At 50.9% G+C, this 15,701-nt stretch overlaps 3 long non-coding RNA genes across 7 annotated transcripts in view; 2 read left to right on the top strand and 1 right to left on the bottom strand.

Moving 5' to 3' along the window:
- The window catches only part of LOC121825101 (uncharacterized), an 11,290-nt gene extending 4,367 nt beyond the window's left edge, over nucleotides 1-6,923 (top strand). For all 4 annotated transcript variants that reach the window (XR_013047074.1, XR_013047073.1, XR_013047072.1 and 1 more), the window contains exon 2: nucleotides 4,075-6,923. This is a non-coding gene — a long non-coding RNA (uncharacterized LOC121825101). The remainder of the gene's footprint in view (nucleotides 1-4,074) is intronic.
- Nucleotides 784-9,310, bottom strand: LOC143270122 (uncharacterized). The gene is made up of 3 exons (XR_013047077.1): nucleotides 9,181-9,310; nucleotides 7,593-7,724; nucleotides 784-2,265 (listed from the first exon to the last, which is right to left on the bottom strand). It is a non-coding gene; the product is annotated as an uncharacterized LOC143270122 (long non-coding RNA).
- Nucleotides 7,335-15,701, top strand: LOC121825100 (uncharacterized). Of its 2 annotated transcripts, none has more exons than XR_013047076.1 (3): nucleotides 7,335-7,662; nucleotides 12,401-13,997; nucleotides 15,547-15,701. It is a non-coding gene; the product is annotated as an uncharacterized LOC121825100 (long non-coding RNA). The 2 variants fall into 2 exon arrangements; XR_013047075.1 differs by having other exon boundaries at nucleotides 7,335-7,671.

The following is a 15,701-nucleotide window of genomic DNA, read 5'->3' as shown; positions in this document are numbered from 1 at the left end:
TGAGAGGCTTATCTGGACTACATGAGACCATCTCAAAACAAATCGAAACCGAGCCCAGGCTTATCCTGAGCCAGCAGGCAGCCCCCAAGATCATTTCTAGGGGTAGAGAGGAGTCTCTGCCCCCCAGAGAGTTGGGAAATTCTCAGGAATCTTGAAGAATAAAAGATAGAAGCTAAACTTCCGGGCAGGAGCCTCACAGCCACGTGTAGACTTTTGTTTTGTTTTGTTTGAGACAGGGTCTCACTCTGTAGCTCTGGCTGTCCTGGCACTCATTAGGTAAAAATAGGCTGACCTCAAACAGAGATCCACATACCTCTGCCTCTTGAGTTGTGGGGATTAAGGGCTCGGTCCACACCACGCCCAGCCCCATACCCAGGCATCTTTATGTAGAGATTATGGGGTGGTTGATGGTGGATGAAGTGTGAGACCCAGCTTGAGTGCTTTCTGACTAATTCTTGGAAAACAGCCTTGGCTGGTTAGTTTTTTTGTCAACTTGACACAAGCTGGGGGCATCTGGAAAGGAGAAACCTCAATTATAAAAATGCCTCCATCAGACTGGCCTGTAGGCAAGTCTGCGGGGGCATTTTATTAATTAATGATTGATGTGGGACTGGGCGGTCTAAGAAAATAAACTCAGCGCGCCATCAGGAGCAAGCTGGTAAGCAGCATTCTTCCACGGTCTCCGCTTTGGTTCCTGCCACCCGGTTCCTGACCTGACCTTTTTCAGTGATGGACTACGACCTGGGATGTGTAAGCCAAACAAACGCTCTGTCCCCAAGCTGCTTTGGGTCACCGGTTTAATCACAGAAACCGAGGAACCTAACTAGGACAGGACCTCAGCTCCAGCTCAGAACGTCCTTTTGGTAAACTGAGTCAGAGTGTGTGACGACACATCTGCAGTCCCAGTACTCGGGAGGCTGAGGCCGGAGAACCACCTAGTCAGAGGCCAGACTGGGCTACAGTCAACTGTCTCAAAAAGACAGAAATCTGCCAGGTGGTGGGTGGCGCGCGCCTTTAATCCCAGCACTCTGGAGGCAGAGCCAGGTGGATCTTTGTGAGTTCGAGGCCAGCCTGGTCTACAAAGTGAGTTCCAGGAAAGGCACAAAGCTACACAGAGAAACCCTGTCTCAAAAAAATGGAAGAAAAAAAAAAAAAGACAGAAACCTGACCAGGTGGTGGTGCACATCTTTATCCCAACACTTGGGAGGCAGAGGCAGGTGAATCTCTGTGAGTTCCAGGCCAGCCTGGGCTACCAAGTGAGTCCCAGATGGCCAGGGGTACAAAGAGAAACCTTGTCTTGAAAAACCAAAGGGGGTGCAGCTCACTTGTAGCTGCTGACTTACCATGCACAAGGCTTGTGTTTGGTTCCTGGTGTGGATCCCCCCACACCACACACAGCAAAACAAAAACTGATAGCTATGGAGGAGAGCTATCATTGGCGACACCTTCTGGATGGACCAGGGAATGAAGAGTTGTGTCATCTGAAGATGAAGTCAGTCCCTTCCCTGTCACAGCCTGCGGACCAACCCTCTGCAATGGACAGACAACCTGCCCACCTTTCAAAGTCCTGCTCCAGTTCCCTTTCTTCAAGGACCTCAGATATACTCTGCCTGGCCAGAACTTCCCCTCCTGATGACACAACTCAGTCATCATAATAGGAATGATGGGTACAGTGGACACACAGAAAAATAGTACTTGTGGATTGGAAAACATGTGAGTCCCCGGTTCAGTCCCAGCACCGTAGGTTGATAGTTTAGCTGAGAGTGAGACTATAGACATATATATATATATATATATAACCATTTGTATATATAGGCTATATGTGTGTATACATATATGTATGTGTGTACATATGTGTGTGTGTGTGTGTGTGTATATATATATATTGTTTTTTTTTTTTAAGAGAGGGTCTCATGTGGTCCAGACTGGTCTTGAACTCACTGTGTAGCCTAAGACGACCTTGAACTTCTGTTCCTCCTGCTCTGCCTCCCAAGTGCTGGGACTACAGGCATGCACCACCACGCTGCATTCACATGGTGTTGGGGATCAAACCCAGGCCTTCAAGCATAGGCAAGCACTCGCCCAAACGGAGCAGCATCCCCGGATCCCACCTCTGTGTTTCTACTTTCAATGCCTGCTGAGTGACTTGAGAGGCCACCAGTGTCGTTAATTCCTGTGGGTACGTTTGAACAGCTGTATTGTGTATAGCTGCCGTCGTCTCTTTCAGAGTGCCCGGCTGTCTCATTGGTCTTCCTGGTTTCATCACTGAGAAGAGAAGGAGACATGGAAGGAGTCAACACTGCTCATTAGGGACAACCAACATGCACAGGGCTCCTCTACCATACTTAGAAATAAGACATCCCAGGTCCTCAGCATTGGCAGGTCTGGAGCATTTGTTTGTTTTGTTTTGTTTTTTTGATTTTTGAGACAGGGTTTCTCTGTGTAGCTTTGGAACCTGTCCTGTCCTGTCTCGCTCTGTAGACCAGGCTGGCCTCGAACTCACAGAGATCCACCTGGCTCTGCCTCCTGAGTGCTGGGATTAAAGGCGTGTGCCACCGCTGCCTGCTTAGAGCACTGTTAATTGAGCCCATTCTATAATATTGTGAAGAAGAAGAAGAAGAAGAAGAAGAAGAAGAAGAAGAAGAAGAAGAAGAAGAAGAAGAAGAAAAGAAAAAAACGCCTCTGACCATATATATGACAACACACAGTCACACAAGAATGCTGTGCACCCCATTAGACACGTGGGTGAGACAGGAACTCTGTTGTGGTTGCTCTCCATGACTCAGCCAGTTTTCCTTGTTCAGACCCCTCGGGGCTTCTGGTTCAAACCACAGAGTATGGCGGGGTGCCGGCGAAGCATGCGCTTGGCTTGTTACTTGAGCCTCCGTTGAAATGGAGACAAAGGAGTTGTGAGGGACAGGGACAATCTCAAATGACCCTTCTCATTGCACTCTCGAAGGTGGAAAGCTGATATCTGAGAGCAGCCAGGTGACAGGAATGGGGGACTGGAAGCCTGTCATATATGTAGGCACTGGAGACATGAGGCCAGAGGACCAGACAATGGTCTTTATATAGGACACTGGTGTCACCATCCACCCCTCTTGTTCATGCTTGTGTACTTCCGTCATGCTGGTGTAGATGTGAGACTCTTCCTGGAAGTCTCCCAGGAGTAGAGCATCCCTTGGGAGCTCAGGCATGATGGGATGGAAGAGACAGGATTGCTAATGGGCAGTATTTGACTCACGAAGCAGCCAAGAAGCAAAGGAGCCCAGGCCTGACCATGAGCTGGGATACGCTCCTTCATGTGGGAGGGCTATCCCTGCTACTGGACTCAGCAATGGAAAAGGCTCTCTGAACCAGGAGGTGATGGTGCACGGCTTTAATCCCAGCACTCAGGAGGCAGAGGCAGGCAGATCTCTGTGAGTTCGAGGGCAGCCTGGTCTACAGTGTGAGTCCCAGGACAGCTAAGGCTGTTACACAGAGAAACCCTGTCTCAGGGGGAAAAAAGAAAGAAAGGAAGAAAGAGAACGTCTCTCTGGATAGGACAAGTGCTGGGTACATGTGGTCCTCTCCACAGCGGTCGCCTCCCTTTGGTCCCCTTCTTCTCACAGACCTATCACTCACCTTCCCATCACCCACCACGCAGCGGGAGACCTGGAGGCTGCACAGACTCCAGGTACCACTAGAGTGATCAACTCAGGGAATTGTCTAGGGCAGGCCAGAGGGGAGAGAGGGGAAGGGACAGGCCTGGGTCCATTCGGCCGTTAGTCACCTGTAACGTTCATCACGGAAGCGAGCCCGGGTGATGCCACCATCTGTAGGGCATGGGCCAAAAACTAGAGTGCCCCATGTTAAAGCTCAAACACCCCCGCTGTAGAGAGCAAGGCCAGCGTGGAAACTGACCTGTCAGGAGACTCACGTCTGCACACAGTGTGGCCCCAGAGAGATGCAGGGTCCCTGTTTCTCCTTAGGGAGCTGAGAATTAACTGCTCTGTTCCCCGACTCAGAGGAAGAGAGGTCTCCAGCTAAAGCTCGGCTTAAATATTAACACAGAGTCTCTTGGTGTTTTGACAGGTAACTCATTAACTATTAAGTCAAGTTGAAGTCCCTGCCTCCTCTGAGGTTACTCATTAATGCCTGTGAACTCTGTCCCAGTACCTGGTTGACAGGACCACCTGTCACTGGAAATGGCCCTTTCCTCCACCAGTGTGATGGTCGCTGTGGTCAACGGACAGAATCCAGAACCACCCGGAAGAGAGTGCCCCGGGGCCTTGCTTTAGTTAATGAGGTAAAATGCATCTTAATTGTGGGCGGGGCAGTTCCCAGGGTAGGGGAGTCAATGGAGAAAGCCAGCTGAGCATTCCTGTAGCAGGTATCACCCCTGCTTATCAACTGTGGACACGATGTGACTTCCCACCATGACAGGCTGCTACCTTGAGCTAGCTCGGATAAAACCTTCATCCCTTAAGATGTCTTGATTGGGCTGTTTCATCACAGCCACAGGAAAAGTAACCAAAACCACCAAGCAAGGACCCTCCATCTGGTTGACACTTCCCAAGAGGCTGCCTGGCCTGCCCTCCCTTTACAGACGTTGGCTTATTAAAAGTATATTGTCTTCCTCCAGTTTACGGATGAATGGACGTCTTCCTGTCCCAAACCCACCCTCCTCCATCTCACTGGGCACTAGAAACGTAAGTTTCGTAACAGGCTTAGTTGAAAACATTCTTAGGAAGGATGATTTGAGACACTGTAATAATATTTTGATAAAAATTAATGACTGTGACAGTAGTGACATTTCTCTGAGTAACAAGAGAAGCGAACGTGTCTGCCGACGTCTGCTTAGACGGGATCTTTGTTCACGGATCGTCTTGGGGGCTTCTCTGCTAGACCCTGGCTCCTGTGGCCTCCTGTCCTTTCCAGCTAATGGAGTAGGACGTCAGAAGGACTAAAATCTGCCTGCCTTAGCCTCTCAGTGCTAGGATTACAGGCCTGCACCCTCATGCTCAGTCCCAAGTTTTTTGTTTGTTTTTGTTTTGTTTTAAATTACAATTTGGGAGTTCGAGGCCAGCCTAGTCTACAGAGGGAGATCCAGGACAGCTCCAAAACCATACAGAGAAACCCTGTCTCGAAAAAAGCTAAGGCCATCTCTGTGGGATGCAACCAGAACGGACACAAACATTCTGCCCGAGGCCAACCCAGGGCCCAGCTGCTGATCCTTCGAAACCCAACAACTTGGAGGTGCTGGTGAGATTGCCCTACTGATCAACCCGTTCAGCTGAGATCCATTCCGGAGAGGTTTCAGAAGCCTGCAGCCTGCAGTCTGAGGAAACCAGATCAGCTGAGGAGTTGACGAGCGAGCAAAATGTGACCTGAGAACACAAAAGAAGGTGCCACTCAGCCACCGAACCAGATCGCCAGAATCTTAAGCCCACCCTACACAGACTGTGAACAGGTAAGGCCCCATCGCTGGTCCAGTAGATCAGGTCTCTTGCCCCTAGGCCCCAGCCATCGGAGCCCCAGGGACCCAAAAGCTCACCTTTCCCTGCTCCCTCACCAAAAAAACACCAGCCCCTGGGAACCCAACAACCACTGGAGCCATAAGGCCACCCTGCACCAAGTGGGAACAGCTGCTCTCTGAGACAGAATCCACTCACACTGATTGGACTAAGATGCTCCCGGAGAAACAGAGCCCAACAGCACCGATTTGACCAAGAAGTCCCAGTGGACCAAGACTATCAATTGGAACAAGAGAGGCACCTTCAGACACAGACAGCGCCTATAACGAGCGGAGGAAGAAATGAGTAGACGCCAGTGCAGAAATACAGGCAACAACATAAAGACCTATATGACAACATCAGAACATAGATTCTACACCTGCAAGACCTGAGCATACCAATGCAGAAGAAGCAGAAGAAATCAGTCCTAAAAATGACTTTAAGAAGATGATAGAGGCCCTTAAAGAGGAAATGAAAAACTCCCTTAAAGAGGAAATAAAAAATTCCCTTAAAGAAATGGAAGAAAAAAACAAACAAAAAATTAGAAGAAATCAAAGAAAGCCAAGAAAAAGTAATTAAACAGATGAAGGAAACAGTTCAAGGTTTGAAAATTGAAATTGAGACAATAAGGAAGACACCAACTTAGGGAATGCTGGACATAGAAATTCCGACTAAACGATCAGGAACTGCAAATGCAAGCATAAACTCACAATTTGATATCTATATTAACGCTACAGATACAATTTCTAAATAATTACAAAAATTAACCTTTCTGTAATATTTCTATTGATTATTTGGGAATTTCACATCACGGACCCTGGCACCCCGGGCCTTCTCCCATCACCCTTGTGGCCTCCCCTCCCTCCCCCTCCCCCCCCCCCCCGCAAAAAAAAGAAGAGAAAAATGAATTTAATATTGATGTGTGTGTATGATACACGTGTGTGAATGTAGGCACGCCCATGCCGCTGTTTACTTATGGGATCAGAGGACAACTGTCTTCCCTTTATGTGGATTCCAGGCACTGAACTCAAGGTGTTTGTGTTTGCCCAAATACAAAGTGAGACCTACCTTCAGCATGAAATGGAGGGATGGATGGGGGTTTGGAGATGTTATTAGACATGGGGAGGGGCAGGAGAGAGGACACCCAAGGGCTTGCTTTCTCCTGCTGCTCTGTCTGCCCTGTGGGGGAGCAGCAGGGGGTCTCTGCGCCCATCAGGTCTCACATTTCAGCTCTGCAGGCAGCTGAGTCTTCAGAACTGTCTGAATAATTATTGGTTTAGCTGCCCAATCTACAGCAGCTTCTTGAAGCTGAATATGTTCCAGAGGACAGGAGCATTTAAACCTGGGCATAGACCGTGGTTCAAGGTTTAAGCCAGCAAAACAAAACTGGGGCCTTCTGTTTTGTAAATAAAGTTTTATTGGAACACAGTCATGTGTCATTTGCTGCTTTATTTGACAATCCAGTGGTCTTGAGGTTTTTTGTTTGTTTGTTTGTTTGGTTGGTTGATTAGTTGGTTTTGTGGGAGTATTTTGTTTGTTTGTTTTTTGAGACAGAGTAGCCCAAGCTGGCCTTGAACTCACTATGATCCTCCTGCCTCTGCGTTCCAAGTGGTAAGATAACAGGTGTGTATGTGCTAGGATTACAGGTGTTCACCCCCATGCTTTGATTTTCGCTCTGGTGCTACAGATCCAAACTCAGGCTCTCCAGCTTCTGTGGAAAGCACTTTATCTGCTGAGCTGTGTCTCCACCCCCCCCCACTCCACCCCCACCCCCACCCCCCACCTCCCCTACTCCTCCACCTCCCCCACCCCAACCCTTTGTTCCTTATAGTCCTCAGGCACAGAAGAATGAGAAAAAGCCAGAAATCCATCCAGAGTTATTTTTTAACCCATGTCAGAATACTTACGTAAATACATTTTGGTGACTTTAACTGAAAATAAACTCATACCAGAATGAAACTGGTTGGCAAGAAACACACGCTGTCTGAGCAAACACACTCCACCCCATATCTTCAGTTTCACTCAGCTCCACAGACGTTTGTGAGGCACGTGGGATAAATGGAGAGAATGCGGACGTGGATGACGTGTAACGCTTACCTTCCTGGCTGCCAAGCCTGATGACCGGAGTTTGGTTCGTGGGATCCACGCGGTTGACTGACTCCCGAAGGTACAGCGGGTACTTCTCGAGCCTTGGTATGGTTTACTGCATGGCTGGCTGATCCTGGAGCTCTGGAAAACATGTGCACTGGGCGGAGTCCTGGGAGACGTGACTCCTCTAAAGTCATGTGCCACACTGTCTTAGATCCATCCTTTGCTGGGGGCCACCCAGTCATGTTCTGGAGGTTCGCCACTCAGTGGCATCAGGGGACAGGTTCTGAGGTCCCTGTGTGATAGACACTGAGGCCCACAGAGCCCAAGAACTTGTCAGTCCAGAGCTAATCTGTGTTGGAATCTTAGGCAGTTTTACTAGAAGGTCTATTCTTTCTTTCTTTCTTTCTTTCTTTCTTTCTTTCTTTCTTTCTTTCTTTCTTTCTTTCTTTCTTTCTTTCTTTCTTTCTTTCTTTTTTTTAATTCTATTTATTTATATTTTATGTATGAATGCTTTGCATGTATGTATACCTCCATGCCAGAAGAGGGCATCAGATCCTATAGATTACAGATGGTTGTGAGCCACCATGTGGTTGCTGGGAATTGAACTCAGGACCTCTGGAAGAGCAGCCAGTGCTCTTAACCTCTGAGCCGTCTCTCCAGCCCAAACAAAGGTCTATGCTTTCTTGATGTCTTTCTCAGCCTGAGATCAGGATCCTGGCTTCGGGCTGTGCCCTCCATCCCTGCCAAGCCCCACCATTGGCTGGCCAGCAGACTGCTCCCCAGAGAGCTTCAATGGACTTACAAGGTTGTACCCGTGTTCCTTGGTGTTCCTTGGAGCAGCGTCCACGTGGATCGCTTAACCTGCTGTCCATGTGACCACTTCTCAGGGACAACTACAGGGAGGGTTCGATTGAACTTTGGGTGACATTAGAACCACCATTCAGCAGGCTCTCTATGGAGAACAACTGGAAGTCTGAATAGTAGCTGCCTGGACAGCAAGCTCTGGTTGTCATGGTAACTCTCCCAGACCCTGCAGTCAAAAACAGCACCACTGAGCTTGAGCTACAAAGTGGGGCTGCAGCAGTTGTTGGGGTGTCTCTTGCTGTGTGCTTCAGAGTGCTGGCGGAGGCGAGGAGGCGGAGTTGGGAGTGAGCACTTCCTCCCATCCGGTTTGCCTGCCTGGCCTCTGGGTCCCAGGTGGAGACTGGGCACCTATGGCACGTGAGTGATGACCTGGGACCTGGGGAGGGCCACGCACTTAACACACGGAGATGGCACCGACATCCCAGGGGCTTTAGGTCTGTAGTTCTGTGAGCACCGATTGCTCTCTTCTGTCTCTGGCATTATGCTAAGCACCGGGGCCAGGGATGAATTTGACCGAGACCCCGCCCCTCCCTCCAGACAGGTGCCCTCCCAATTGCCAAGGAAAGGAGTGGGGGAGCAACTTGGGGCAGCTGACGGCAGGGAGGCGGCATGGAGGTGGCGTGGAGGTGGCGTGGCCTTCTCCACTTCTCTGGGAGTTAATCCTCTATTGTGGGGATTAACAAGGCAACTGCACACAGTTAAAAAGGAGGTTTATTTTGGGGTAACTTACAGCCAGAAGAGGGGTTGGTTACAGGACCCAGGAGAGGTGAGGTGTAGTCCAGCCGGGCTCTCTGGAGAACTCTGCTCGGTCTACCATCCAGCATCCAGGATCACGAGGAACCAAGAGGCCCAGCACGTCCAGATCTCAGGTCTTAAGGGTTCCCATCATAGGTAGGCATGGCAGTTACCGGAAGCCTCACTGGAGTAGTATTTCCAGGTCAAAGCTGGAACAACTACCCACAACCATCCCCCATCCTGAAAGGGCTCGGGACGGCCACTCCTCCCCTTGCTCTGGACCCTGCATGGGGGAATTGCCTCTTAGACTCATCTCTATTTCATTTTACATATACAAATGCTTTGCCTGAATACATGTCTGTTCACCACACGCAAGTGTGGTGTCCCCAGAAGCCTGAAGAAGGCACTGGATTCCCTAGAACTGAAGTTACAGACAGTCACAATCTGTCACGTGGGTGCTAGGGATTGCACCCGAGTCTTCTGGAAGAGCAGCCGGTGTTCTTAACCACGAAGCCATTTCCCCAGCCCTGCTTGCTAGCTTTGGACACGTCAATAGGACTCGGTCTCAGTGCAGTGTGCAGGCCCTCCTTGGAGGGGACTTAGCAGAGGTACTGGCCGAAGGCATAGGGCTGGTGTGGCCAGTGGAAGAAGCAGGTGGACAGAGGATGGTTTGAGGGCAGGTTTGGCGTCTCACAGTCCCATGGTTTTAGGGTGGATACTGTCTAAGCCGGGGCCCCGCCAGCTGCTAGGCGGGAAATGTCACCATAGTCTGTTCAGACAGATGTGCATTTTTGCTACTCTGCAAATCTACCTGACTGTGATGCAGGATGAAAGTGTCTCCTTTGCAGCCCGGGAGTGTGGCTCAGCTGGCAGAGCATTGCCTGGCACGCACACCTCCCTGAGTTCAGTGGCCGGCGCTGCACAACGGAGGCATGGTGGTGCACAGCCGTGATCCCAGTGCTTGAGAGGACGGGATTTCTTTTCTCTTATTCCCTTATCTGTTGTTCTCTCCTCACGCGCCACGTCAATGAGAAAGTCCCAGCAGAGCTGCCACCTTTGAAGGTGACTGTGGGATGGGTGTGGTGGCGCACTCTGAGGCAGAGGCAGGGTGAATCTCTGAGTTTGAGGCCAGCCTGGTCTACATAGTGAGACTCCCATCTCCGAAAAGTCTCCTTTACGATAAAATGTGAAAATGTGTCTTCTATGAGTGCCGTGTCACTACCCTGGACGCCGAGCCTGGAGCTGCTGCTGCCTCCCCCAGTTCTTTTCCAGATCCCGTTTCTGGTTCCCTCCTTTAGACTGCAGTGAGGGGACTTCTCATCCGCCTCTCCCCGGCAGTACTGGCCCTGTTACAGGCCAACGGCGCCCCCTGGCGGTCTCTAGTGGAACAGTCTTGGATGTCAGGGGCTTCTGACATCTGGATGGGAGGTGAGTGGGACAGGAGGCAAGATCAGCTGTGGTTCTGTGGACTCTGTACAGATCCCACGTTTGCACGAGCAGAGGGGAGGGAGCTCGGAAGAGCATTCATCAGCTGGACGTGGTGGCGCACGCCTTTAATCCCTGCACTCGGGAGGCAGAGGCAGGCGGACCTCTGTGAGTTCGAGGCCAGCCTGGGCTACAAAGCGAGTTCCAAGACAGCCAGGACTGTTTTTTTTTTGGGGGGGGGGGGGTTCGAGACAGGGTTTCTCTGTGTAGCTTTGCACCTTTCCTGGAACTCACTCTGTAGCCCAGGCTGGCCTCGAACTCACAGAGATCCGCCTGGCTCTGCCTCCTGAGTTCTGGGATTAAAGGCACGCGCCACCACCGCCCGGCCAGCCAGGACTGTTTACACAGAGAAACCCTATCTCAAAAACAAACAAAACAAAACAGTAACAACAGAAGAGTGCTGTGGGATGTTCTCTGTGCTGTGAATGTGTTGCTCTGATTGGTTAATAAAGTGCTGAAGTATAGGCAGGAAGTATAGGCAGGACAAAGAGAGAGGAGAATTCTGGGAACAGGAAGGCTGAGTCAGGAGATGCTACCAGCCGTGGCCACCATGAGAAGCAGATGTTAAGACACTGGTAAGCCATGAGGAAAGGTATAGATTTATAGAAATGGGTTAGTTTAGCCAGGCGGTGGTGGCGCACGCCTTTAATCCCAGCACTTGGGAGGCAGAGCCAGGCGGATCTCTGTGAGTTCGAGGCCAGCCTGGGCTACCAAGTGAGTTCCAGGAAAGGCGCAAAGCTACACAGAGAAACCCTGTCTTAAAAAAAAAAAAAAAAGAAATGGGTTAGTTTAATATATAAGAACTAGATAGCAAGAAGCCTGCCACGGCCATACAGTTTATAAGTAATATAAGTGTCTGAGTGATTATTTTATAAGTGGGCTGCGGGACTGTGGGGGTTTGGTGGGACCCGGAGAGAAGCTCTCCAGCTACAGAAGAGCACCTGTGAGCTTTTGTTGCAGTGATTAATTTCTGACAAAAAAAGAGAGAAGGCCGGTGTAGCCCGACTCCGATGGAACTAGCCTGTAGTGGGCTAGTTCCCTGGAAATGGAGTTACAGCCAGTCATAATCTGTCACGTGGGTGCTAGGAATTGAACCCAAGTCTTCTGGAAGAGCAGCCAGTGTTCTTAACCACGAAGCCATTTCCCCAGCCCTGCTTGCTAACTTGGGACACATCAGTAGGACTCGGTCTCAGTGCAGTGTGCAGGCCCTCCTGTAGTGGGTTAGTGCCATCGCTTCTGGACCTTTCTGGAGTGGGTGTGGTGGAGGGAACGGTGGGGGCAGAGATGCCTCATGGGTGCAGGAAGCAGAGTGGGAGAGAATGGGTGCAGGGGACAAGCTGTCCCTCCCCTTTGAAGCATGTCCCAGGGACCCACTTCCTTCACTGAGGCCCCACCTCCTAATAGTCCATTCAGTAGGAGTGGGTTGGGCAGTCCGTTGATGAGGTTAGTGCCCTCATGAACCAGGGACCGCTCTCCAGCACCCCCAACTGGAGCCAAGTCTTCACTACGTGAGCCTTTTGGGGCAACGCTGAATGCATAATCTGGAGCAGAGGGTGTGACCCCTCCTGCCCCACCCCGGCTGCCACTGCCTTGTTCCTCTACGGCCACCTCACCGTTTACTGTCTAGTGTTTATTAGTTTACCGTCCATTACGTCCTTCCTCGGTCAAGGCGCCGTGCCGAAGGCTGTAGCGGAGTCTACTAACTAAAATGCACCTGCTCTTCCCTCTAGCCCGAGGAGCACCCACCACACGATGATAACGATTCAGTTGCTTCAGGATGCCGAGCGTGAGGAAACACATCCTGACGGGGGCTGCACACTGCGCATGCTCCGGAGATCAGCAATCATCTTAACTACTGACCATGGAGAGAGGACCCGCTGAGGGCCCCAGAGCAGGAGATGCGCTTTAGTTGAATAAAAATCACACATTACACGCTTTGTTCTGTCTCGATGCACTACGGTGCTGGGAAAGAGAAGGTTGGCAGCTGGGTTGTGGATCAGTTGGTAGAGTGTTTGCCTAGCATGCACAAAGTCTGGCTTTAGTTCTCAGTGCTACATCAAACAGATGTGATTGTGCATACCGGTAATCCCAGCACTCTGGAGACAGGAGGGTGAGAAGTTCAAGGTCGTGCCCGTCTATATAGCAAGTTTTGTTGCCAGTCTGGGATTCAAGAGATCCTGTCTCAAAAGAGGATGGGGATGAAATTCTCAAAGAACTGATGAGAATCTGTTGGGGCAAAAGGGAGGGTCGAGGAGAGAAGAAGAGCCCGCATGGTCCTCCCCTCTTCCAGAGAGGCAAGACAGGGGAAGGGCATGGCAGGGAGAAACGGCTTTCTTTGCTTTCAGCTGGAATGCAAGAGCCAGAGGATGGCAGCCAGGTGGTGGACCCGGGAGCCTCAGAGAGGGCCAAGGGACAGGCCACCTACTCCAGCCTGCATCAAGACCAGTGAGGTAAAACAGGTTTCCTTCCTGCAGAACTTCTCAGGACCATCGCTGCTGATGACAGAGAGAGAGATCTAGGAGCCGGATGGGGCAAGTTTGCTGAGCCTTGGTCTAGGAGCGCCCTAGGGATGGATGTACAGAGGGGAGCCAGGTCCTCTGCTTTGCAGAGACTACTCAGGCAGGATGGCTGCTGTCCTTGGTGCCACTTCTGGGAAAGGACTGCTCCTTCCAAGGGGCGGAGGTGAATTTCTTAGGCATGATCTCCTAGTGAGTCTTGAGCTGGTCCCCTTGACATGTGGCATACTACAGGTGGTGTCCTCTTTTTCCTCTCTTGCCCAGCTCTGACGGACAGCCAGAATGGTAGGATGTAACGGCCTGGAACGGCCAGGCCATTAGCGGGAGATGGATCCATTTATTTTTTTGCCTTTGGCAAAAAGCTAAAAACAAACTACTTGACGTGGATGCAGATAGAGAGCTACACCAGGGGCCTGAAGGGAAACACATGCATCTGTCTGGTCCTGAGTGGTTCTGCTTCCTCAGAGCTGAGTGTAGCCCGGGGCCTGGAAGCCAGACCAAGCATCTGCTCTTTGCTTGAAGACTGATAAGCTCATATGAGGCACCTTCACGATGGCATTCTATTTTGGTCCTTTGAACAGAGCATCCAGGGGAAGAGACTGCAGCCCTGGTGAATGAGGTCAGCAAGGCCTGCTGAGTGTCCTGTAGTGGTCAGCAACAATGGAGGGCAGTGTATCTGCTCGGATTACATCATTAACTATTTCAGTCATCGGTGCTGAGCATCCAGACCAGACCCGGTCCTGAAGATGCAGAGGCCAGGAGGACCCAGAAACCTCCTGGTGTAGAAAGAACAGCAGGCCCACAGCTGGAGGTTAGATGCCATCAGATGGGTGTTTGGAGAATATTCTTGAGGGCAAAGGGCACCTGTGCCAGTAGATATCCGGGCTCCTGGCAGAACCTGCCCTGAGGTAGATAAATACTGCATGTCCTGTCAGGATTACTATTGCCGAGATGAAACTCCATGACCAAAAGCAAGCTGTTGAGGAAAGGGTTAATAATATGGCTCACACTTCCACACCATAGACTATCACTGAAGGAAGTCAGGACAGGAAACCAAGCAGGGCAGGCACCTGGAGGCAGGAGCTGATGCAGAGGCCATGGAGGGGTGCTGCTTGTTGGCTTTCTCAAAGGCTTGCTCAGCCTTTCTCCCCCACCCCCACCCCCAGATAGGGTTTTTTTTTGTGTGTGTGTAGCTTTGGAGCCTGTCCTGGAATTCGCTCTGTAGACTAAGTTGGCCTTGAACTCACAGAGATCGCCTGTCTTTGACTCCTGAGTGCTGGGATCAAAGGTGTGCGCTGCTGCTGCCGCCGCCACCACCACCACCACCACCACCCAGCTCAGCCTACTTACTTTCTCATAGAACCCAGGACCACCAGCCCAGCGATGGCACCACCCACAATGGGCTGCCCCCCCCATCCATCACTAAGAAAATGCTCTCCAAGTTTGCCTACAGCCCAGTCTTACGGAGGCATTTTCTTAGTTGGGGCTCCCTCCTCTCAGATGACACTAGCTTGTGTCAAGTTGACATGAAGCCAGCCAGCACACTGCATGAAAGGACAGACACTGACGTTGATGAGGAAACTGAGGGAGCTGGCTCAGAAAGACACCCTGAGCAGCAGAGAATTCAAAATGCATCAGGGACGTGCCTCGGGGGCTCAGCAGTTAAGAGCATAAACTAGGTCCAGAGGACCCGGGTTCCCTTCCCAGCAACCACACTGGGTGTCTGTAACTCTAGCTCCAGGCCAGGGCCTCTGCAGCGCCGGCAACTATGTGCACACACACATACACATAATTCAAACCAATAAAAAGGAATCTTTAGGGCTGGAGAGATGGCTCAGAGATTAAGAGCACTGGCTGCTCTTTCAGAGGTCCTGAGTTCAATTCCCAGCAACCACATGGTGGCTCACAACCATCTGTAATGAGATCTGGCGCCCTCTTCTGGCCTGCAGACATACATGCAGGCAGAACACTGCATACATAATAAATAAATCTTTTTTTTTTAAAGGAATCTTTAAAAAAGCCATGCCTCAGAAACATCTGTTCAAGACCCGAGCACTTTAGTTTTCTGGACACAAGCTAGGGCCATCTTGGAAGAGGGTCTCTCAGTTGAGAAAATGCCTCCGTCAGATGGGCCTGTAAGCTCGTCTGTGGGGGCATTTTCTTGATTGACTGATGGAGGGCTCAGCCCACTGAGGGCAGTCATCCCTGTGCAGGTGGTCCACGCTTGTATAAGAAAGCAGGTTGAGCGAGTCCGTAGGCAGCACACCTCCATGGTCTCTGCTTCAGTTCCTGCCTCGACTTCCCCTGGTGAAGGGCTGTGACCCGGGACGTGTAAGCCAAATAAACCCTTTCCTTCCCAGGCTGTTTATTCATGACATGGTATCACAGCAACAGGAACCCTGACTGGGACGGCCCACCACCGCTGCTGCTGACCCGGATGGATGCCTGTCACACTGCTACCCACTGCGCCCCCACAAGGGGGCGCTCTCCCTGCGGAGGCGATGTCCACATTGCT

The sequence above is a fragment of the Peromyscus maniculatus genome, chromosome 22 (assembly GCF_049852395.1).
Source record: "Peromyscus maniculatus bairdii isolate BWxNUB_F1_BW_parent chromosome 22, HU_Pman_BW_mat_3.1, whole genome shotgun sequence".
Lineage (NCBI taxonomy): Eukaryota > Metazoa > Chordata > Mammalia > Rodentia > Cricetidae > Peromyscus > Peromyscus maniculatus.
This window is presented reverse-complemented; position numbering and strand designations above follow the sequence as displayed.